This window comes from Rattus norvegicus, chromosome 14 (assembly GCF_021556685.1).
Source record: "Rattus norvegicus strain SHRSP/BbbUtx chromosome 14, alternate assembly SHRSP_T2T, whole genome shotgun sequence".
NCBI classification, from domain to species: Eukaryota; Metazoa; Chordata; class Mammalia; order Rodentia; family Muridae; genus Rattus; species Rattus norvegicus.
Window position 1 is genome coordinate 18,763,780 of NC_141547.1, and position 25,199 is coordinate 18,788,978.

General features: G+C 38.6%; 1 protein-coding gene and 1 pseudogene across 1 annotated transcript in view; one reads left to right on the forward strand and one right to left on the reverse strand.

Moving 5' to 3' along the window:
- The window catches only part of Npffr2 (neuropeptide FF receptor 2), a 284,733-nt gene that overhangs the window by 251,249 nt on the left and 8,285 nt on the right, over nucleotides 1-25,199 (reverse strand). The window lies entirely within an intron of this gene.
- On the forward strand, nucleotides 7,321-7,746 carry Srp19-ps1 (signal recognition particle 19, pseudogene 1; annotated as a pseudogene).

A 25,199-nucleotide genomic window follows, 5' to 3' on the forward strand; every position in this document is an offset into this window, starting at 1 on the left:
ACCAAAACCTATCCACAAATTCAAAACAGTTCCCATCATTATTCTAACTCAATTCTTCACAGACTTTGAAATAACAATACTCAACTTCATTTGATAGAAAACAGGATAAATAGATTAATTCTGTAGAATAAAAGAATTTTTAGATATATTACCATCTCTGATTTCAAGTTGTACTACAAAGCAATAGTAATAAAAATCATGTTGGCATAAACACAGACAGGTTAATCAATGGAATCAAATAGAAGACCCAGAAGTAAACCCACATACCTACAAATACTTTATATTTGACAAAGAAGCCAAAACTATACAAGGGATAAAAGAAAGAACCATCAATAAATGGTGCTGGTGTAACTGTATGTAGAAGACTGAAAATAGATACACATTCATCACCCTGCACAAAACTCAAGTCCAGCTGGATCAAAAACTTCAAAATAAAACAGGGTACACTAAATCTAATAAAAGAGAAAGTAGGGTATAGCCTTGAACACATTGGCATAGTGATGACTTCCTGAACAGAATACCAATCGCTAAGCCACTAAGATCAACAATTAATAAATAAGACTTCATGAAACTGAAAAAAAAATCTGTAAGGCAAAGGACACCATCGATAGGACAAAATGGCAACCTACAGAATGGGAAAAGATCTTCATCAACTCTATATCAACAGAGGGCTGATATCTAAAATATATAAAGAACTCAAGAAATTAGATATCAATCACCACCACCACCAACAACAAGACAAGTTAAAATTGGGTACATATTTAAACAGAATTGTAGATGAGAAATCTCTAATGGCTGAGAAGCACTCAAAGAAATGTTCAATATCGTTAGTCAACAGGGAAATTCAAGTCAAAATGACTCTGAGATTCCACCTTACCTATTAGGAGGACTAAGATCAAAAACACAAGTGACAGCTCATGCTCGCAAGAATGTGGAACAAAGGGGAGCACTCCTCCATTGCTAGTGGAAATGCGAACTTGTACAACCACTCTGGACATCAATATGGTAGTTTCTAAGAAAATTGGGTAAGATCTATCTCAAATCTCAGGTATGCCACTCCTAGGCATATACTGAAACTATCCTTCACCACACTAGAAGGACATTTGCTCGACTATGTTCATACCAGCTTTAGTCATGAAATCCAGAAAGTAAAAACAATGTCGATGTCCCTCAACTGAAAAAATGGATACAGAAAATGTGGTATATTTATATAATGGAGTATTACTCAGCTACTGAAAACAATGACATCATAATAAAATTTGCAGCCAAATGGATAGAACTAGACAAGATCATTCTGAGTGAAGTAACTCAGACCCAGAAAGCAGTTACAGTGGTGAATATTAGCCATAAAATATAGGATAATCATGCTACAATCCACAGACCCAAAGAAGCTAAGTAACAAGGAGGGTCCAAGGGGGAATGCTTGAACCTTACTGAGAAGGAGGAATATATTAAACATAGAGAGTGGATGGAGGGTAAGGACGTGGTGGGGGAGGGGATGAGGATGGGATAGGATTGATCAGGTGGAAGGGAGGATAGAGGGAGATAGTACCTGAAGAAACAACTGGATCTGGGAGGGGGAAGTTTCTCTGGGATTAGCTAGAAACCTAGGACAATGGAAACTTCCAGGAATCTCTGAAAGTGACCCTAGCTAAGACTCCTAGCATGAGTGGTGTGGAACCTGAAAAGACCATCTCCTGTAACCAGGCAAGACTTCCAATGGAGGAATTAAGACACCAAGCCAACCATAAAACTTTCAACCACAATGTGTCCTGCCTATAATATGTCCAGGGAAAAAAGATGGAGCAGAAATTGATATAATGATCCACCAATGACTGGCCCAGCTTGAGACTTATGTCACGAAAGGGAACTCACCCCTGACACTACTAATGATATTCTGCTATACTTTCTGATAGAAGCCTAGTATAACTGTTATCAGAGAGGCTTCACCCAGCAAGTGATGGAAACAGATGCAGAGAATCACAGCCAAACAGTAGGCAGAGTTTGGGGAATCCTGTGGAAGTAGGGAGGAAAGATTGAAGGAAACAGAGGGGTCAAGGGCACCATAAGAAATCAACTAGCCTGGGCCCTACAGGGGCTCATATAGACTGAACCACCAACCAGCAAGCATAGATGGGATGAACCTAGGCCCTCTGCACACATGTAACAGTTTTGAAGCTTCATATGAGACCTTAACAGTGAGAGCAGAGGCTGGGTCTCATCTGCTGCCTGCCTATCTTAATCATTTTTCCCTAACTGGGTTGCCTTGTCTTCAATAGAAGATGTGCCAGTCTTAGTGCAACTTAATATGCTAAGACTGGGTGAAAGCCAAGGGAGGTCTCCCCTTTCCTGAGGAGAAATTGAGGAGGGTATATGAACAGGGTGAGAGGGAGGGATTGGGAGGAGAGGACGAAGGGGAAGATGCGATCAGGATGTAAAGTAAATAAATAACAAAAAAGAAATGCACAAAGGAAAACAATCTCAAAGGAGCATAGTTGCTCCCAATTTATTTTCTTTTTTCCAATGTATATTCTGTGGTAACTTTGAAAACATGTTGTGTTTTTCTTAGACTTCAAACTGCTTCCTAGCATCACTACCAGCTCTCAGAAGGTAAACTACAAAGAGAATGTTAAAACACCATACCTGAATTCCAATATCTGTACTTTAAACTCAGGGTCAAACTGTTCCCATCGGTACCCTGTTCTCTCAGTTAGAGCCATCTCTAGCATCACCCTTCCCAACTGGGCTCAATCACATGATACTTCTCCAGTTCAAACCAACATTTATTAAGTTAGACAATTAAAAATGGAAATAGGGGGCTAGGGTATTAACTCATCAGGTAAGGGTGTTTGGTATTCGAGCATGAGGCTCTTTGAATCTCCAGCATGCATGTGAAGGCCAGGCATGGCTCTGCAGGTATATGAGAACAGCATTGCTGGCTCAGCCAAGTAGATTCTCCCAACCACACAGTCTGTTTCAGTGAATTAAGGTAGAGGGTAATAGAGGAAGACACCCAAAGCTTTCCTTGAGACTTTGCATGTATACACATGTATACACACACACAGACACACAGACACAGACACAGACACAGACACACACACACACACACACACACACACACACACACACACACACACTACAAAATAGAAGAGAGAGAAACCTCCTTGAAATCTCCTTCTTTATGAGACTCCAGGAAGAAACCATCATACTTTCTGCTACATGTTCTTCCTGTGAAAGCCTTTAGGTCTTCATCTTTTCTCTCCCCCCAGTACTTCAGCTCTAGGACAGGTACCAGCTCTGAGCACAGCAATAGAACAGTTACCTGCCTGGTCCACTTACACCTAGTTCCAGAGCTTACTCACTTTCCTCTCTAGCCACACACCATGGAGGCTTTTTTGCTTTGTTTTGTTTTGCAAGAAACTAATATGAACCAATCTCTATTTAAAAGGCTTTCTGAAACTTCAATAGGATTAAGAGAACAAAATCCTCTATTTTTACACTACTAGGGATTGAACCTAGAATCTCGTGCATTTATGTAAGCCCTCTTTCTATCATTTAGCTATGTCCTCAGGCCCTATTAAATCTTTATAGAATAAGGTTCAAGGTATGGTCTCACTCGGTTGACCAGGATGAGCTTTAACTCTAGTCGACAGGCCTTAAAGTTCTGATTCTCTTGAATCTTTCTCCCAAATGGCTATAATTACAGGCCTGTGCCACCCTCAAGCTACAAACATCTTTTTAAGATTCATTTTGTATTATGTGTTAGGAATATCTAGCTGTCAGTTTATATGTGTACCGTATGCATGTCTGGTGCCTTCAGAAGCCAGAAGAGGGCACTGAATCTCTAGTGACTGGCGTTACAGACAGTTGTAAACTATTGGGATAGCAACCTCAGTCCTCTGCAAGAGCACCAATGCTCTTAACTATTAAAATGTAAAACCCAGTAGTATATTTTAAAAATAATGATCAAGTATGGTTTTTATTTCACAATATTTGATCACATTGTGAAGCCCCAGATTGTGCTGCTTATTGGAAAAAACCTATTTCTAGTTGTGGAGTGGCTCAGCCCTGGCACAGCCCTTTAATCCAAGAGTTTTCTGTTTGTTGTAAACACGGTTAATAAAGTTAACCATAGGTCAAGAGACAGAGCAAGCAACCAGTCAACATGGAGTGAGCATTAGAGAGAGAGAGAGAGAGAGAGAGAGAGAGAGAGAGAGAGAGAGAGAGAGAGAGAGAGAGAGGAGGGTAGACAGACAAACAGGAAATAGGAGGGAGGAACATTTGGTTTGAGGGGGTTTTAAGATGTCATGGAGAGGGGCTGGGGATTTAGCTCAGTGGTAGAGCGCTTACCTAGGAAGCGCAAGGCCCTGGGTTCGGTCCCCAGCTCCGAAAAAAAGAACCAAAAAAAAAAAAAAAAGATGTCATGGAGAAGGAGCACTTCCTTTTGTCATGGAGAAGTCACACCAACATCTGACTTCTGAGTTCTTCTTTGGTAAAATTGAATGATTGAGATTTTATTTAAAAACAACAAGTTTTATTCCAAGAGGGCGAAAGTGACTGAATGACAGCAATTCATTGAATACAAAGTGAATAGTTACATGAATGTCTACAAATCTAGGAAACATTTTGTAAACTCTAGTCTCTAACACTTAACTAAAAGTTGGATGTCTTATGATAGTCTGAGCAGAAACTTCAAAACTTCATTCATTCGATAAGATTTGTATGCCAAATTCCATATCAACACGAATACTTTAAATAAATGAGCAATTTCTATTTTTCCAGCACAGAATAGCATTCCTACGTAATAAGGATCCACACTCAAGACCTATACGGACCATATAGTTCATATTCAGAGTTAGATGACTTGACAACCATAATTTCAAAGCCATCTCAACAAAATATCTCAATCATTTTACTACTCTCATGCAACTTTGAATCTTCCCCAATGAAGATTCCCACAATTCTAAGCATTCCTACTATTCTTCCTAAATCTTGGGTGCTTTAATGGAATGTTTTCCCTATACTTCCAATCCCTCAAAGTACCTAATGTGATACATCATATAGCAGGAACTTGAAGGACTGTGGGTTAAGGCCAAAGGATCAAAGAGTCTGTGAAGACACACTGACTCCCACAATTACTCCTAAGGAGAATCCTTAAATATTTTCAATTTCTTTTCTTGTGCTATTGTGCTTAATGCTGTCAACTATGACAATCTGTATCAACTAGTTATGGTTGGTAACTATACTTTGGGTGGTTGAGATGCTAGTGAAGCAATAGCACACTTACATACATGGCAAATCACTGAACATAATAAAAAGAATTATTTCATTTCCCACGTTGACCCCTTCCAGTTTCTACTGGACTCTTGTGTACCACCTACATTTTTGTAATAAGATCTTTTTGGAAATTACTATAAATTATATTGTTTTTTGGAAAGATGATGTATTTCTGTTTCTTCTCTGCAAATGTGTACCTCTATTTTGTTTCTAAATTACTTATCCGTGCCTCTTTAAATAGCATATGACTCATGAAGTGCATCTGGCAAATTACTAGTCTGCATAATGTCCAAATATTTCCTCAATAGAAATAGAATCAGAAAACTCACCATAATTATTCAATGGTATGGAAATTGTTGCCTATTTTACAAAAATCTAAAAGGATCAGAGGACTTATAAGCCTGTAGACTCATACGCCCTCCCCCTGAAACTAACCTGAATAATTAGGTGAGGGAAGGTATTGGTTCAGTGACTTTCTTGCCATCACCAAGAATTTGGGAGAGGAAATGCAGCAGACTGCGGCAGTCAACAAACCAGCTATTCCCTACCCTTTTGTTCTGAGTGGTGTGCGGATCTTATGGTAGGATGAGTCAGAGCTTCAGAGCTGTGACATCACTAATGCTCTCCTCTCCTTCAGGAATATCTCTCCTCCGAAACCAGGTTCCCGGTCTTTTGAATCGGTTAGCTTGGAAGGATTATTTAAATCCTGTGACCGTGGCACAGACATCTGAGGTGAATTGTGGCTCTGTCTAATGATGAAAGCAGAGGTTCATGGGAACAATTCTTCTTCCTTGATCTCTTGAAACAATTGCTTTGCTAGTCTATAAACATTCTATTTCTAACAAAATAGAAAAAAAAAAACCTCTCAGCCTAAATTTTTGTTTGATGAAACTAACTCATATACTTTTCAAAAAACATTCCAAGTTATCTTATAAATAAACATTTAGTGTCAATAAAAGCAATACTTTTTCTATGCAGTGCTTAAGACAAATAGCTTTGGACAGGGTTAGGCATGGTGGATGAGCCATGCCCTTATTCCTAGTTCTTGGTAATTGGAGGCAGGAGGACCTTGAGACCCTACCTCAGTAAAGGAAAAGAGCCAGGCTTGGTAGCACATGCCTTTAATCCCAGCATTAGGGAAGCAGAGGCAAGAAGATGACAATTTCAAGGCAGCCTGGACCACATACTGAGATCTGTATTAAACAAAAAAACCCAGGTATAGCTTAGATGTATATACATTAACTTCATAAAAATTATATAGCAATAAGAAGGAAAGGTGTTAGAAACTTCCAGCCCCTTATACTAGTTTTGAGATATTAACTGCTCCAGGTTTTTCAGACACTGTGAAAAATCTTGAAGATCATAATAGCCCACAAAGTGAGGTAAGAGTTGATCTTCGAATTTCTTTCTTTTCCACTAGTCTCCATCATTAGTCTTTAGGCTTCTGGTGATGACTTGAAAGACAGAGCCTGTGGAACTCTTCAGGGTCTTATTACAGTACTTCCTAGGTTCTAATATCTACAGGATAATTGTATACATTTTAATATTTACTTGATAATTGTGTACCATATATGGCAATGTCTATACTGCTGGAACAACAGCCTCTTTGGGCCACTGGGTACCTGATAATAATACATGGCATTTCCTTTGGGACCTGCTCTAAAATAAGACGAGTGATTGATCAGTTGATGTCATTGTAATGGTTAGGGTTTTTAAAGTAGAATACCAAAAATAAAGAACTGAAGACTGAAATCAAAAAAAGGAAGGGAGAGAAGGGATGGAGGGAAGGACGAGTTACAGAAAGCTGCAGGGTAGGAGTACAAAATCCTTGCCTCTAACTCTGTTATGTATGCAAGTCTTTATAAGTGAGCTGTATAATCTACCTGACTCCTTTTCATTGTGTGCAAAAGCAAAAATTGAAGCCACATGATTTGCGAGGCTCTTCAACTCAAAAAAATCTGGTTTTTGCTCTCCAAGGTCTGAGTCAGCTCTCCACTGGTGTTCGGTGTGCTGGACTGGCACGGCTGTAGGGACTCCGGGGAGATGTCATGCGCTACCGCGTGGTCCCTGACCAACCAGGACAGGTTTACACCCTGCTTATTTAAATAATAAGAAGACCATAGCTGAGGGGAGGCAGACCCCATAAGTAAGGCTGTAGAAAACCCTACGGCTACTGAGATTCAAGATGTATATTCAGCAGTTGGACTGAATGCGTTTCTGGAGAAAAATAAAATGTACTCCAGAGAATGGAATCGTGATGTTCCTTATAGAGGCAGAGTCCGGGTACAGCTCAAACAGGAAGATGGCAGCCTCTGTCTTGTACAGCTCCCATCACGTAAGTTGGTAATGCTGTACATAGCAGAAATGATACCCGAGCTAAAAACAAGGACTCAGAATTCAGGAGGTGCTGACCCAAGTCTTCAGCAAGCAGGGGGAAGTAAGAAAGGGAAAGGAAAGAAGAAGAAATGACGGAGTGTAAACGTAGAGCACGCAGTCCTGCTGGGAGAGACACGGCATCTTTGTATGAAGAAATAGATCTTTGTTTGTGTTGTTTAACTGAGCTGTGAACGTGTGTCTCCCATCTTCAACAGTTAAAAATGAAGTCAGTTTACATCACAAGTTTGCATCCAGCTTTTATACATAAGAAGGAAAATTGCGTGTGTGGAAGAATGAATATTTTTAACAGATGACTGTCCCATAAGTTACTTGAAATACTCTATCTGTTTGTCCTCCATGTAAACATATATTTCAGGTATATATGTTTAATAAAGTTTGGAATACACATTTTGTTCACCTTTAAGTTAATGAAATAAAAGACTTAAACTGAAAAAAAAAGTCTGGTTTCTCAGTGGCTTTACCAATGCTGGGTCTTCTTGCAAGCTCTTCCTATATACTCAAAGCTCATGACTTCTCTTTGGATTCCAATTCATTTTGCCTACTTAAATAATTACTATAGCAAATTTTGAAAAATGGAGCCCTCCTTCTATGCAGTGGATTCCAATTACTTTAATCAATTAAGGGAAATTTACTATAGGAATTGTCTCCTAAACTATACAACTTCCTCTTTCCAAATATTTCCCACCTATACCATCTGCAAATGTAATGTGTCAGTATTAGTTGTCACTACAGCCCTTTAGCTGACAAATCACTTCTTCTACCCTCATTCTTCCATGCTAAGGCTTAACTCTCAATCTTGACCTAGAGATGACATAGCATTGCCTTGATAGAACTCATGTGAGGAAGGATTTCAGAAATTAAGAGAAGCTTCCTATCTTGGTTTGCTTTCTATGGCTATAAGACACCAACCAAAAACAGCTTGGGGAAAAAAGGATCCACTTGCCTTACATTTCTCCATCACAATCTGTCTTTGACAAAAGTCAGGGCAGAAACGAAAGCACGGTCCTTGAGGCAGGAACCATGAAGAAATAGTGCTTACTGGATTGCTTTCTGATACAACCAAGGACTCATATTCCCAGGAACAGTAATGCCCACTATGGGCTGGGCCTTTCCAAATCAATCTTTTATCAAGAAAATACCTCACATTCTAACCTACAGGCCATTCTGATGGAAATAATTTCTCAATTAAGATTCTCTTTTCCCAGATGAATTCAATTTGTGTTAGGTTGACAGAAAGCTAACCAATGCACCAACTAATTTTTTTTAAAAGTGCGGTTTTTTGACAACCTTGAAAGATAGGTCTTAAAAACATGATTAAATCAGAGCTTCATTAGCTGGCTTTACCAAGCACGGTGAGCACCAGTGGAATTGTATGGTTCAACCAAAGAATGATTGACTTTCCCACTCTCATCTCAGTTCCTTACTTTCTAGGGCCATCTCCTGTTCCAAATGTTCAAAAGTGGATTTCTTGAATCAAGGATTTTATTAAAAGCCATCTTGGGAGGTTATACCAGGAAGCATGCTGAAGGACTGAAGAACAATGAATGAAGGGAAGACGATGAACTCAGGATTTTGAAAGAAGTCCCAATGGGCATGTGACAATCTATAAGGACATTCAGGGTTCAACACAGAGCAAGGAAGTTGGGCTATTTGTCCGTAGACTCAGACTCAAAGTGTTCATTAGTTACTGTGAAAGAAGTTAAGTCTCCCATCCAGTACTGCTGTAAGTACATATCAGCCATTCCAGCTAGGCAAAATCCCTGGATCTATAAAGTCCACAGGAACTGTACACAGAAGCATAAGATGAGCTGAAGGAATGAGAATCAAGAGTTCACAGCATTTTCTGTATAGCCCTGGGACAAAATCCTCCTCCCTCAACAGAAATAGGAAGTCTCAAGGACACGGAAATGAATTTACAAATGATTAATTCATATGCTTTGATCCATCAGCACTGAGTACTCACAGATTAAGAATATACCAAAATAAACCAAACAACTATGAGTTATACATAAAAATACATATAATACTTACACAATAGATGTGACATCTTCAAAAGAAGATAGACTATATATAGTGAAACCAGTGTAATTGCTGACAAACCCCTGGTGCACAGTGTCTACAGGTGGTATAGGCAAGGCGATTGTTTTGAAAGGATCTTAATAAGATGGATTAGTAAGATTATGTGTAAAAAATGCAGATTGGAGGAACAGAGGATCAATAATATTACTAATACCTTCCTCAATTTTCAGATATTCAAGTTTAGCACTTAAGAGAAACCCGGTTAAGAAGAAATTAAAGATTTCCTCAGACAAAGCAAGTAAGCATCTTTCATACTGAAACTTATACTAATGTCATAGGTGACAGAAGGTCATTTGGACTCGAGCATGCACACATTGCCTTCTTTTGACTCTACTTGACTTCCTTCTTAAGAGATCCAAGTCTCACTAACTGTCCTATGAGTAAGAACTCCCAGGATGTTATCTGTTTTAGTTGCTCAATAATTTTTTAAAGATATTCCTAATGTTGCATTATCATAAACCAAGAAGTTGAACAGTATGTCCATCAGAGCTCTAGTAAGAGCTGTAACAAAAAACTCAAAAGACATGTTAACCATTGTCAAACTCCATTTCCTACTAGGAATGCTCTCCAGGAAAAGGAGAGCCGAGATATATTATTAATACCTTCCTTCATGCATAGTTCTTAGCCAAGCACCAAACCAAGAGTGTTTCCCATTGTTTCTAGGAAACATTGGATGAATGAACTGAGCAGTTCCAGAATGAAGCGGAGCAGATTCAGGATTAGCCCGTCAACCACTGGCACATATTAAACTCAACACAGCACATTACACTGTTTGCTCTGGTATTAACACCAGCTGGCAGTGGTGCGTTCCTTTCACTGGAGAGAGTGACTTAATGCTACCTCCAGCAAAAGCTGGCTCCTTCCAACTCTAAATGCCAGTTTCTTTCTTTCCACAAGTGATGTATTCAATGGGGTTTTTTTTCTTACAAGTTTCTTAATAGTTAAAACATTTAGAAATCTGAAATTGAAGTAGAAAAAAAGATGTACATTTGATAAGAATGTAGTTGTTGACATTTTAGCCTGATTGATGATATAATTATGAATCCTAGAAGGTTTTGAAAATGAAAACAAAGGTTTTATTTTAGAATGGTATACATTTATAAAAGAATAATTCATACCTGTAATTCTAGCCCTCAAAACACTGACCCAGAAGAACTGTCACAAATTCAGGCCAGTCTAGGCTACACAGTAGAGTTTCAAGCCTGCCTGAGCTATAAAATGAGATTCTGTCTTAACCATTTCCTCGTCAAAAACTAATCATTGTACAATGTCCTCTTTGTCAAAAGTCATGTGGCTACAGGGCTGTAGGCCTTTTTCTGGGTACAATTCTATCCCATTGTACCTGATATAATGCCAATGCCATGTTGGTTTTATTACTAGAAATCTTAGCCTAATCTGAAATTAGAGATGGGGATACCATGGGGGGTTTGGTGGTGTTTGCCATCCTTTTGTTTGTTTGTTCAGGGTTGTTTCATCTATCCCAGGTCTTTTGGGTTTCTACATGAATTTTAAGATCTTTTTATTCAGTTTCTGAGAAGAATTGCATCTGACTGTTACCCAGCTGTAATGAAAAATGAGATTATAACATTTTCAGGTAATCAGAGAGAGCAGGAAATAATTCATTCTGAATAAGGAATTTCAGACCCAAAAAGACAAATACTGAATGCTCTTTCTCCTACATGGATGCTGTATTTAAAACCTTGCATATGTTTGTTTAAACTGAAGTATCCATAATACAGGACAGTAGTAAGGAGCCATAGTGGTGGTGCTGGTTCTGGTGGTACTGATGGTGGACGTGTTAGTGGTGGTAGTGGTGGTGGTGCTGGTGCTGGTGCTGGTGTTGGTGGTGGAGGTGGTAGTGGTGGTAATGGTGGTGGAGGGGTGACAGATTTTGAGAGAAAGGGGAGGGGCTGTATCTAGTTTCAAGAGTAATAAAAATGGTAGGACAGAAACATTTATATGGGGTGTGCAACGGGAGGGCTAAAGAATTTTTAAAAATGCCACATGGAAATCTATTACTCCAGAATCTTCATATATATGGACTTTAAATGTGGTTATCCTATAATGGGAGAACACTGCCTCTTTCCTCAATAGGCTATGAAAATTCGGGTGATAAGTATATATTTTCTCATATCAAGTTGTTAGCCAGTGGGGTCCCTTAGACTTCCCAAATATTACAGGCTATTGACTTTGTTTATAGTCACCGCTCCAGATTTGGAAGGTAAGACACAGTGCTGAAGAGAATATATAACTCAGCTGCAGGATTTGGAGAAATCAAGCTAGTACCAACCTAGACACATCCTACCCACTGGTTTGTTGTGATTTTGTCTTTTACTGTCTATTGAAATGCTAAGTGAGGGACCTCAAGACCTGGGGTCTACATGTAGCCTCTGTGACCCTGTACCCAAGTTATTTCTGATTGGTAAATAAAGACGCTAACAGCCAATAGCTGAGAAGAGACATAGGTGAGGTTTAGGTTTCCCAGGCTTAGAATCAGAGAGGACCATGAGGAAAGAAGGCGGTAGGAGGAGGAAGGGGACGCTGCCAGAGGTTAGGTGAGCCATAAGATCATGGCCCTGAGAGCTGGCCAATTGGAGTTAAGAGCAGCCCAGAAGATAATGTAAAAGTAGATTCTAACAGCATGGAGGGTAGGTTACCCATCTTCTGTGTCGCTTAGGGCTTTTTATAAACATAAAGGTTGTAAGTGTGTCTTTTATCCAGGAACTTAAATACCAGAGGCCAGGGTAGAAACCTGAGGCCAAGATTTCAACAATTACTACAACACTGACTGTGTTTCACAGTGCTAAAAGGGACTATAAATTCTACTAGAGGGGAAAATATTCAACAAATTTCCCCAGTTGTCAGCCCTGAGAACTATAATAAAAATATACCTGGGAGACATGCTCACTGGTGGCAAGAATGTTATAGGTCATAGCTAACCACTGTCTGTTTGCATTTCAAGCCTACTCCACAAGATAGATCTCATACCTGACATTTTTAACTGGACCAAACCTATGACCAGCTAGGCCATAGGCTCTAGAGGACCATCTAATACAATCATTTAGGAAAATAGACATAGTATTAAATTGTCCTCTAAGTTCTTATCCTTATACCCAGAGATTAGTGCATTTCTCAACCATCATCAGAAAGGCTTCTTTTTGAAATAGACAACAATAAATATAGAGACCTGTATCTTTTTAATGCACAGATAATAATAAATGTCGGGTGCTGAGCTCTAATGGGCATGTCTGTATCATACCTTCTTCCCTCATGGCTCGTGTGTCTTTGTGGAAGAGAGGATATAAAGGTTATAAGAGCCAGAAGGAGGTAGACATCTGCAGTAAGACATTATTTGCTGAACATAATAGGGCCGTGGCACACATCAAGTCAGATAAAATCCTATCATGGATGGGGGGGGAAGTTCATGAAGTCTCAATAGCTGAGGTGCTATTGACAAGCAATAGCTACTGGAAAGGGGAGAATAAGTTTTCTTCAGGGGTGCGGCCCCCCTGAAAGGCTACTTATGCTTCAAGAGATGGTCCCATGCACATTCCCGCAAAGGTAGACATAGTAGCTTTTGTAGACCGTGTGAGGGAGGGCACGTGAAGTTGGAAGATAAAAATTATAGGATGTATTGGAAGGAACTGGAAGAGAGAAAATGAGAAGTGGCTAGATTGGATCAAAACACATCAAACTCATTCATAAATTTCTTCCTCCCTTGCCATAAAAAATAAAATAGAGAAAATAACCGTATCCAAATATGTACCTTATCATAAAAATAAAAAATACTTATTTTAAAAATAATGGTCTAATCCAGACTTTTATTCATTCAACAAATATTTACAGAGTGGCTATTTTATATATGAGCGGCACTTTCTGTGAATGAGGAGGTGTAGTGGTTACAATGGTGAATAAAGTCCTGTGAACCTCATAATGGTATTTGTAAGCCTGTTCTTCAGGAAGAAGAGCCAGATAAACTCACTGATCACCATAGTTTCTGTGGCCAACTTTAAGCACTTGGCTGAATAGCCAAGAAATGATGCCCACAAGCGGGTTTGAAGAGGCATGGGGAGCTGGGGAGACGACTCAGTCAGTGAAGAGTCTGCCTACACAAGCCTCAGGACTCATCAGTTTAGCCCATTTGTAAAAGGCAGACATGGTGGCAAGTAACTGTGACCCAAGAAATGAGAAGAGAGAGAAGGAAGGAACTCAGTTCACAGAATCCGGCCTATTGACAAACTCCAGAGTCAGTGAGAGACCCTGTCCCAAGTAATAAGGTAGAAAGAGAGGAAGACTGACTTTAACCTCAGGACTCCTTAAACACATGTGCACATACACAGACACATGCACACAAACACACACACACACACACACACACACACATGTACACACACATACACACAGAGAGACACAGGCATACTCAGAGACACATAGAGACACACGGATACACAGAAACACACACACACACACAAACACATGCACAGAAACATACACATATAGACAGAGACACACCCAGAGACACATAGACACACACAGATACAGAGACATGCACACACACACATAGATACACAGAGACATAGACATACCCAGAGGCAAGTGCAGAGACACACAGATACAGAGACATACAGTCACACACACACACACACACACACACACACACACAGACATAGACACATCCAGAGACACACAGATACACACACACACACACACACACACACACACATGCACAGAAACACACACATATAGACATAGACATACCCAGAGACACATATACACACACATACACACAGAGAGACATAGACACACCCAGAGACAAGTGTAGAGACACACAGATACAGAAATATACAGTCACACACAAACACATACACACACACACACACCAAAGCAAATCAAGTAAACCTTTGAAACACAAGTATATTAAGTCTTTCTCACATAATGAGATAATTTAATCATATAAAAACGTACATTTTGAGAATATATTCTCATGAAGCTCCTATAAATACATTAACTCCATGAGGAGTCCCAAAGTCAAAGCCCATTTAGAGTTTGCAGTGGGAAAGCAGTGTACCAACTGAAAAGATTTTAAATGTAAGGCTCTCAAAATCTTCATGACCTTAAAATGGCAATATTAACATTGCTTAGAAAAATGGCCTGTTCTAAAGTGCAGGCTCCAGGGGTTGGGGATTTAGCTCAGTGGTAGAGTGCTTGCCTAGCAAGCGCAAGGCCCTGGGTTCGGTCCCCAGCTCCGAAAAAAAGAAAAAAATAAAAAAAATTTAAAAAAATTAAAAAAAAATAAAGTGCAGGCTCCAGCTGCATCAGACGCCATTACACACTAGCCATGCTACCGTTCCGTCACCATTCACATACCTCAGGTATTTAAGGCAATGGTCAGAGTTCACCTTGTGGTGTGAATTCTGTAAACTCATTCTTCTCCTGAATACTCATGGTTCATCTAGACAAGGCAGTTTCACAGGGAGGAAAACCCTAAATACCAAATTAACCCTGGTATCTGAAATGATAACAATTTGACAAAAATAATATTTTTCTAATAGAAAATATTATTTTAAAAACTTTAAAAATAAAGTTTCCAAATTAAATAATAGTTTAGAAATGCTTCGGAAATGTTGATTAAAGTATTATGTTTGGATCAATAATTTCATTGTTTTTAGACCAGCACAGATAAGCAAGAAATTATACTTTCACAATAGACAAAAGTTTGGTGGCACTCGAATATTGATCTCTTGCTTGGTTTAAACTGATATTCAGAACAGTAAACTCAGAAAACATCTAGCAATGACTAGGTGTTGGAATATAAGTGATTCTTAAAAAACTTGTTCTAATAAATGTTTTCTTCTGAAATGTTAGTAAAAATATTAAGGTTTCAAATTTCATACATTATTTGAATTCAATACTTAATGCATACTAGATTTCCTATGAAGAGTAGCTCCCACCTGTCACAAGTGTTTCCTTCCATGATTTTCGTGATATGAGTCTAACCATTATCAGAAAATATTAAGTGGTAAATTCTAGGAATATCAGTTTGTGAGACTTTAGTATATTTATTTTTATTTTATGTATGTGTGTTTTACCTAAATGTAAGTGAACTGTGCCAGTAGCGCCTGGTACCCATGGAGGCTAGAGAGGGCATAGCTCCCCCAGAACTGCAGTTATAGACAGTCGTAAGCTATCATGTAGGTACTGGTGACCGAACCCCTGTCCTCTGCAAAGGTAGTATATGCTCTAGCAGCTGGGTCATCTCTCCAGTCACTAATCCGTGGACTTTAGACTGAGTACTGTTCTAAGCAACATGATACAAACATAGCACGTACTGCTATAGCCATAGATGCAGACACATCCTTTCACTTAGCATATGAAATATCTGTGCTGGGTATACTTCCTGCCCATCAGTGTTAAGAGTTATCGGTGATCAGACTGTTGGACACAATACCACAGAGTTTATGGAACCCTTAGTCTATGTAACAAAGGCTGCAAGACAGAAGAGTAGCAATGTTCTGCAACAGACAAAGAAAGGTCATGAAGAGCTTCCTTTATGTGGAAAATTCAAAGTACAATAGGTATTCTGAGAGAAAGAGTGAACACAGTTGATAATTCCAGTGCAGTTTATTGCTGTAATCATTTCATTTTAGGACAAGTTATAGTAAATTTCTTACTGCACCTAACTTGTAAATTTTATTTGATCATTTTCATGAACGTCCAGAGGGGGGAAAAATATGTGTGTGTGTGTGTGTGTGTGTGTGTGTGTGTGTGTGTGTGTGTACATATACACATATATATATTGTTTAAAAACTGTTCATAGTTTTTGACAGCCACTGAGGGTTTGGGAACATATCCTTAATACATAAGGAAGGACTACCATATATTAACATTCCTTTATTTTTACAGGTATGTATTTGTAATATTTATATATGCTTATGAACACATATATCCATATCTAAATTTTGCAATGGGATTAAGACTTTCATAGACCATGTATCCATAATATAGTTATACTGGTTTATAATTATTCTAGAAATTCCAAATAAGAATGGTTTTGCCATAGTATTTATCTCTTTAAAAAGCTTTACTTTATTAAATAATTAGAAATGGTTAAGCTTTCTGTTCCTGGAAGTAAGATTTAAAAAAAAAGAATGACTTAAAGAAAAGTTAAAACTTATAACAACAATGACAAAAACAAATAAAAATCAAAAAAGTTGACTGGCTAACGGGTAAAGAAGACACCTGCATGTCACAAGGTCAGGTTTCTCTCAAACTCTCAAGTTGCAAGATATTCTGATAATAACTTCCTGAGAGGAACATAGACCCAAAAATAAGTATTTGCCATATGAAATTAAAGATCAATATAACAATTTGGATATTTGACATTACACTGGTAAGCTTACTTTAGAGAATTTAATTCCTGACTCTACTTGCTCAGATCTTGAAAACTAGGAACAGATTCATAACCTAGAAAAGGGTCTTCCATAACCTCTATCATCTAGATACTAACAGTCACGCTGTTAAAACCTTTGGAAAGGTTCGACTGAGGCCTTCCTACACTGGCTAACTTTGAGCATGCAACAGATGAATTTGGGTGAAGTTTTGCTCCTAAGCTCCCTGGCCATTTGTTTTTCTTATGAACCAAGAGTTAATTATCCATCTCTACTCTGCTTGCTAGGATAAAATGTCTCCTTAAGGTTGTCAGTACTAATAACAACAACAGCTGGTGATCTAATTTGCACTTAAGTGACATTTATAACAGTGTCCTTCAAACCCCAGGATGTTCCTGATAGATTCTCTGTGTATATGTGCCACGGATGGTACATGGATCTGCAGTCCACAGTATATGGAAAAGCTGAAGCACTTAAGGCAGCGGGTCTCAACCTATAGGCTATGACCCCTTAGGGGGGCTCACATATCAGACATCCTACTTATTAGATTCTATATTATGAGTTATATTATAACTCATAGCAGTAGTAAAATTATAGTTATGATGTAGTAATGAAATAATTTATGGTCGGGGGTCATCACAACATGAGAAACTGTATTAAAGGGTTAAACCATTCGGAAGGTTGAAAACCACTGGCTTAAGAGATCAGTCACTCTACGAAGGTTTGCTAATGTAACTGCTACTCTTACACAGTCTTCTCTGGCTTACAGTCTAGATTCTATGCAAGAACACCTCCCTCTAATAATTCAAACTTTTCAAGGACTCATCCCAGGAAGCCTAGAATTACTCTTAATTACCTGACTGAATAAAAAGATCTACCAAGAATCTTTGGTGTCCAGTTGCAATATGAAACATGTAAGTAAAAACATTGCTTTGTAAGATTATTTGAGCCCAGTCATTCAAATGGACCCGCACCAGCTTGCTAGCACTATTAGACACAGGGAAGCTGATGGCTTGTTCCCAAAGGTCTCTCCTATTATTGCTGGTCACATACCAAGAATATTGATACCTGAGGGACATGTAAATTACATACAAAGCTTTGTCTGCACCCATGGAGCCTTATACATGAAGTGCAATCTCAAGTGATCGTCAGAGGCTGAGGTTCATGATTTTTGCAGCTCTCCTGAATACTGGAAGACAGAATTTACTGGAATTAAATGGATTTATTCAATGACAGCTCTGAGAAAAATTGGGCCTTGTCTCCCTAAGTCTTGATATGTTGGGAGATCAGAGGTGCAAAAAGCTTTGATGGGACACGGTGAGTTCCAATAAATGGAAATGCTGTCTTTGGTGGGGTCTTGTTAATTCAGAACTGTGTCTGACTTGTTTTTTCACCTCACAAACCACACAGTAGAATTTTCTCTCCCACTTTTAGTCAGTGAGCCCTGTAAGAGCCTCTACACAACAGGAAAGCCTAGAGAAGAGCCACGGAGAGGTTTGAATGTTCTTCTGGCCAGTTTGAAGCCTTTGATTTTCATATTTTTGTTTTGAGACAGACTGGCCTGGAATTTGAAGATATGTGCCAGCGAGTCTGGCAGAGAACACTCTGATGTGAGAGAGCTCTGGCGGAAGTACATATTCTTATTTCAAAACCGCTGTTATAGCACATGAGTTTCTTGTAAAACTGTGGACTTGAATATACTACTATGTTGGGTCCAGTTAGCACTGCTTAGCACTGCTTGAACCCTATGCAACCGACACATACTCATGAAAAAGCAATGTAATTTCTCTTTAATAATCACATTTAACAATAACCAGCTCCTCATAACTATAAGTTATATGCTTAGCAACAAGACTAAAGATAAAAAAAATGTAAGAAGGGACTGGAGACATTTGATAGCTGTCAGGAGTACTTGCTGCTTTTGCAGAGAATCCAGATTTGAGTGAAAACAAATAATTTATAATGGATCCTCAGAATTCAATTTCTCATTTATTCTAAAGAAAGAGGAGCATAAAAATAAATACAAATGTTTTATGACATTTAAAGACTTTAAGAATTATTCAATAGACCTGAATATGATAACAGATTGACCAAATATCTACATTTGTATTGTGCATTAAAGTCTATCCCTCATAATAAAAATTATTAATACATTTGAAGAAAACTAGTTGACAATATATAAGTAGAAAATGTACAATGGATTTTAGTATGTTAATATGAGAGCTAAAGAGATGGCTCAGTGATTAATAGCACATTCTATTCTTTACATAGTTCATTTCCTAGCAGCCATGTTGGGTAGCTCACAACTGCCTGTCACTCCAGGGTATTCAATACTCTTTTCTGGTCTCAGCAGGACCTCCAAACATATGACATACATATATAAATACACATAAATGATAATTTAAAATATTTAAAAATATAGTTTTAAAAAGCCAAGGAACAAACTAAAGTCACTTATAATCTTATCAAGAAATATTTACTTTTAATATTTTTGCCAGATTTTCTTTTTGCCTCATAATAATTATTTACATTCATTTATTCATGTGGCATGGAATGAAACACATGCAATGACATAATCCTACCACTCAAGGAAAGTCACAATCTAAGAGGACTTATAGCAGGCTTCTAAGGAAAATTTGGAAATTTGTCCATATTCCACCATAACAGCTGAAAATCAGTCAACGGAAAGGGAGGCAAGTAAAAGGTGGAGAAATAGAAAGTTTCCTAGGCTGAGAACATAGGTCAATTGGTAAAGTGCCTGGAATGCATAAAACCCTAGGTTCAAATCCCTAATACCACATGAACAGGGAATGGTAGTAAATGCTTATAATCCTTCTAGGGCTCAGGGATCTTGACAGAAAGACGAGTAATAAGAATGTAAAGGGTTGGAAGGGAGGGAGAAAGTCTGTAAAATGTTGTCCTCTGGGCTTGGTACAGTCAGTACAATTAGGAACTTACAGTAGCTATGGCTGCCTGTACTGGCATATTCAATGCTGGAAGCTTCAATAGTGATTCATGGACTGAGGAGAGCCTGATCTCTCCATACTGAACTTTGTGGATGCTGTTGGATTCTGGGGAAGGGACAATTATTATCTTCAATTATATACCCACTGAAGAGCCCACCAATCTCCAACTGATAGATCCGAGCTCCAATCACACAGATGATCCTGGTTTAACTCAGTGGATCGCAAATAAGCATAAAAAGCCAAACAAAAGCAGAATTATAAATATGGGGAAAGGATATATAGGAAAGTAATGGGAATGAGAGAGATTAGAGAAAGTGTAATTTAAAATATACTTTCTACATCTATGAAACTATCAAAGGAGAAACTCGATAAAATCATAAAAATCTGTGTTATAAATATTAAGTATAAGGATTAGTAGCTATCATTTATAGTTCATGTATAGTTAATAGATTTTCAATCTCATATACAAGTTAACCTTTTTTTTTTTTTTGGTTCTTTTTTTCGGAGCTGGGGACCGAACCCAGGGCCTTGCACTTCCTAGGTAAGCGCTCTACCACTGAGCTAAATCCCCAGCCTCACAAGTTAACCTTTTTATACTTAAAATTAGAATTTTTTAAATGTTTAAATGATAAAAACTGATGGTTTGGGTTTTTATATCTGCCATAAATGCATTTCAATTTACAAGGAATTACCATAAGGTAAACAGGTGATGGGCTAGGTAGACAAATATGGAGAGGTAGGTTAATAGGTAATAATGTGGTAGATATGGTTATGATAAATGGATGGATGTATAGATAGTGGTAGATAGATGATAGATAAGACAGATAAATAGATGATTGATAGTTGGATAGATAGGTAGATAGATAAAAGATAAATGAATGATTGATATGTGATAGAAAATAAGATAGTCCAAACCCCTTGGGACAGAGAGCTCACCGCCCAGACAGGTGGGCACTCCTGAGACTGCAGAGCAGGAGAGACCACAAATACTGCCCACTCCTGCCCACATCCCTGGCCCAAGAAGAAACTGTATACGGCCTCTGGGAACCAGAAGATAGGGCCACTGGAGCGGCAGGTCCCCCCACAGTCCAGACACTGCCCAGACCTGAAGGGACTGGATCAACAATTCTGTGCACCAAAATCCCGTGGGAGGGAGAGATAAACTTTCAGAGGGGCAGACATGCCTGGGAAGCCAGAAGAGACTACACTCTGCCCACATTTCTGACTCCAGAGGAAAACACCTAACGCCATCTGGGACCCTGGTGCACGGGGGCTCCCGGAAAAGGTGGCGAAGGCCCTCCTGGTTGCCGCCCTCACGGAGAGCTCAAAAGCAACCCCCAATGAGCAAACTTGAGCCGCAGGACCACAGGTAAGACCAACTTTTCTGCTGCAATTGACCTGCCTGGTGGACTCACAACACAGACCCACAGGAACAGCTGAAGACCAGTAGACAGGAGAGACTACAAGCCTGAAACCAGAACACTCTGCTCCCATAACTGGCTAAAAGAAAACAGGAAAACAGGTCTTCAGCACTCCTGACAGACAGGCCTATAGGACGGTCTAGTCACTGTCAGAAATAGCAGAACAAAGTAACATCAGAGACAATCTGATGGCAAAATGCAAGCACAGGAATCCAAGCAACAGAAACCAAGACTACATGGCAACATCAGAGCCCAATACTCCCACCAAAGCAAACACTGAATATCCAAACACCAGAAAAGCAAGATCTAGATTTAAAATCATATTCGATCATGATGCTGGAGGACTTCAAGAAAGACATGAAGAACTCCCTTAGAGAAACGCAGGAAAACATAAATAAACAAGTAGAAATCTATAGGGAGGAATCACAAAAATCCCTGAAAGAATTCCAGGAAAAAACAATCAAACAGTTAAAGGAATTAAAAGTGGAAATAGAAGCAATAAAGAAAGAACACGGGGAAACAACCCTGTATATATAAAACCAAAGGAAGAGACAAGGAGCCGTAGATACAAGCATCACCAACAGAATACAAGAGATAGAAGAGAGAATCTCTGGAGCAGAAGATTCCATAGAAATCATCGATACAACTGTCAAAGATAATGTAAAGCAGAAAAAGCTACTAGTCCAAAACATACAGGAAATCCAGGACTCAATGAGAAGATCAAACCTAAGGATAATAGGTATAGAAGAGAGTGAAGACTCCCAGCTAAAAGGACCAGTAAATATCTTCAACAAAATCATAGAAGAAAACTTCCCTAACCTAAAGAAAGAGATGCCCATAAACATACAAGAAGCCTACAGAACTCAAAATAGATTGGACCAGAAAAGAAACTCCTCCCATCACATAATAGTCAAAACACCAAATGCATAAAATAAAGAAAGAATATTAAAAGCAGTAAGGGAAAAAAGTCAAATAACATATAAAGGCAGACATATCAGAATCACACCAGACTTCTCACCAGAGACTATGAAGGCCAGAAGATCCTGGACAGATGTCATACAGACCCTAAGAGAACACAAATACCAGCCCAGGTTACTGTATCCTGCAAAACTCTCAATTAACATAGAGGGGGAAACCAAGATATTCCATGACAAAACCAAATTTACACACTATCTTTCTACAAATCCAGTGCTACAAAGGATAATAAATGGTAAAGCCCAACATAAGGAGGAAAGCTACACCCTAGAAAAAGCAAGAAACTAATCGTCTTGGCAACAAAACAAAGAGAAGAAAAGCACACAAACATAATCTCACATGCAAATATGAATATAACAGGAAGCAATAATCACTATTCCTTAATATCTCTCAACATCAATGGTCTCAACTCCCCAACAAAAAGACATAGATTAACAAACTGGATACGCAATGAGGACCTTGCATTCTGCTGCCTACAGGAAACACACCTCAGAGACAAAGACACACACTACCTCAGAGTGAAAGGCTAGAAAACAACTTTCCAAGCAAATGGTTGGAAGAAGCAAGCTGGAGTAGCCATTCTAATATCGAAGAAAATCGATTTTCAACTAAAAGTCATCAAAAAAGATAAGGAAGGACACTTCATATTCATCAAAGGAAAAATCCACCAAGATGAACTCTCAATCCTACTATCTATGCTCCAAATACAGTGGCACCTACATACATAAAAGAAACCTTACTAAAACTCAAAACGCACATTGTACCTCACACAACATTAGTAGGAGATTTCAACACCCTACTCTCATCAATGGACAGATCATGGAAACAGAAACTAAACAGAGACATAGACAGACTAAGAGGAGTCATGAACCAAATGGACTTAACAGATATTTATAGAACATTCTATCCTAAAGCAAAAGGATACACATTCTTCTCACCACCTCATGGTACTTTCCCCAAAATTGACCATATAATTGGTCATAAAGCAGGCCTCAACAGATACAGAAAGATAGAAATAATCCCATGTGTCCTATCAGACCACCGTGGGCTAAAGCTGGTCTTCAATAACAATAAGGGAAGAACGCGCACATATACATGGAAGTTGAACAATGCTCTACTCAATGATAACCTGGTCAAGGAAGAAGTAAAGAAAGAAATTAAAGACTTCTTAGAATTTAATGAAAATGAAGGTACAACATACCCAAACTTATGGGACACAATGAAAGCTGTCCTAAGAGGAAAACTCATAGCTCTGAGTGCTTGCAGAAAGAAACAGGAGAGAGCATATGTCACCAGCTTGACAGCACACCTAAAAGCTCTAGAACAAAAAGAAGCAAATACACCCAGGAGGAGTAGAAGGCAGGAAATAATCAAACTCAGAGCTGAAATCAACCAAATAGAAACAAAAAGGACCATAGAAAGAATCAACAGAACCAAAAGTTGGTTCTTTGAGAAAATCAACAAGATAGATAAACCCGTAGCCAGAATAATGAGAGGACACAGAGAGGGTGTACAAATTAACAAAATCAGAAATCAAAAGGGAGACATAACTACAGAATCAGAGGAAATTCAAAAAATCATCAGATCCTACTACGAAACCCTATATTCAACAAAACTTGAAAATCTGCAGGAAATGGACAATTTCCTAGACAGATACCAGGTACCAAAGTTAAATCAGGAACAGATAAATCATTTAAACAACCCCATAACTCCTAAGAAATAGAAGCAGTCATTAAAGGTCACCCAACCAAAAAGAGCCAAGGTCAAGACGGGTTCAGTGCAGAATTCTATCAGATCTTCATAGAAGACCTCATACCAATACTATCCAAACTATTCCACAAAATTGAAACAGATGGAATGCTACTGAATTCCTTCTATGAAGCCACAATTACTCTTATACCTAAACCACATAAAGACCCAACAAGGAAATAGAACCGGAGACCAATTTCCCTTATGAATATCGACACAAAAATACTCAATAAAGTTCTGGCAAACTGAATCCAAGAGCACATCAAACAATCATCTACCATGAAAAAGTTGGCTTCATCCCAGGCATGCAGGGATGGTTTAATATATGGAAAACCATCAACGTGATCCATTATATAAACAAACTGAAAGAACAAAACCACATAATCATTTCATTAGAAGCTGAGAAAGCATTTGACAAAATTCAACATCCCTTCATGATAAAAGTCCTGGAAAGAATAGGAATTGAAGTCCCATACCTAAACATAGTAAAAGCCATATACAGCAAACCACTTGCTATCATTAAACTAAATGGAGAGAAACTTGAAACAATCCCACTAAAATCAGGGACTAGACAAGGCTGCCCACTCTCTCCCTACTTATTCAATATAGTTCTTGAAGTCCTAGCCAGAGCAATCAGACAACAAAAGGAGATCAAGGGGATACAGATTGGAAAAGAAGAAGTCAAAATATCACTATTTGCAGATGATATGATAGTATATTTAAGTGATCCCAAAAGTTCCACCAGAGAACTACTAAAGCTGATAAACAACTTCAGCAAAGTGGCTGGGTATAAAATTAACTCAAATAAATCAGTAGCCTTCCTCTACACAAAAGAGAAACAAGCCGAGAAAGAAATTAGAAAAACAACACCCTTCATAATAGTCCCAAATAATATAAAGTACCTCAGTGTGACTTTAACCAAGCAAGTAAAAGATTTGTACAATAAG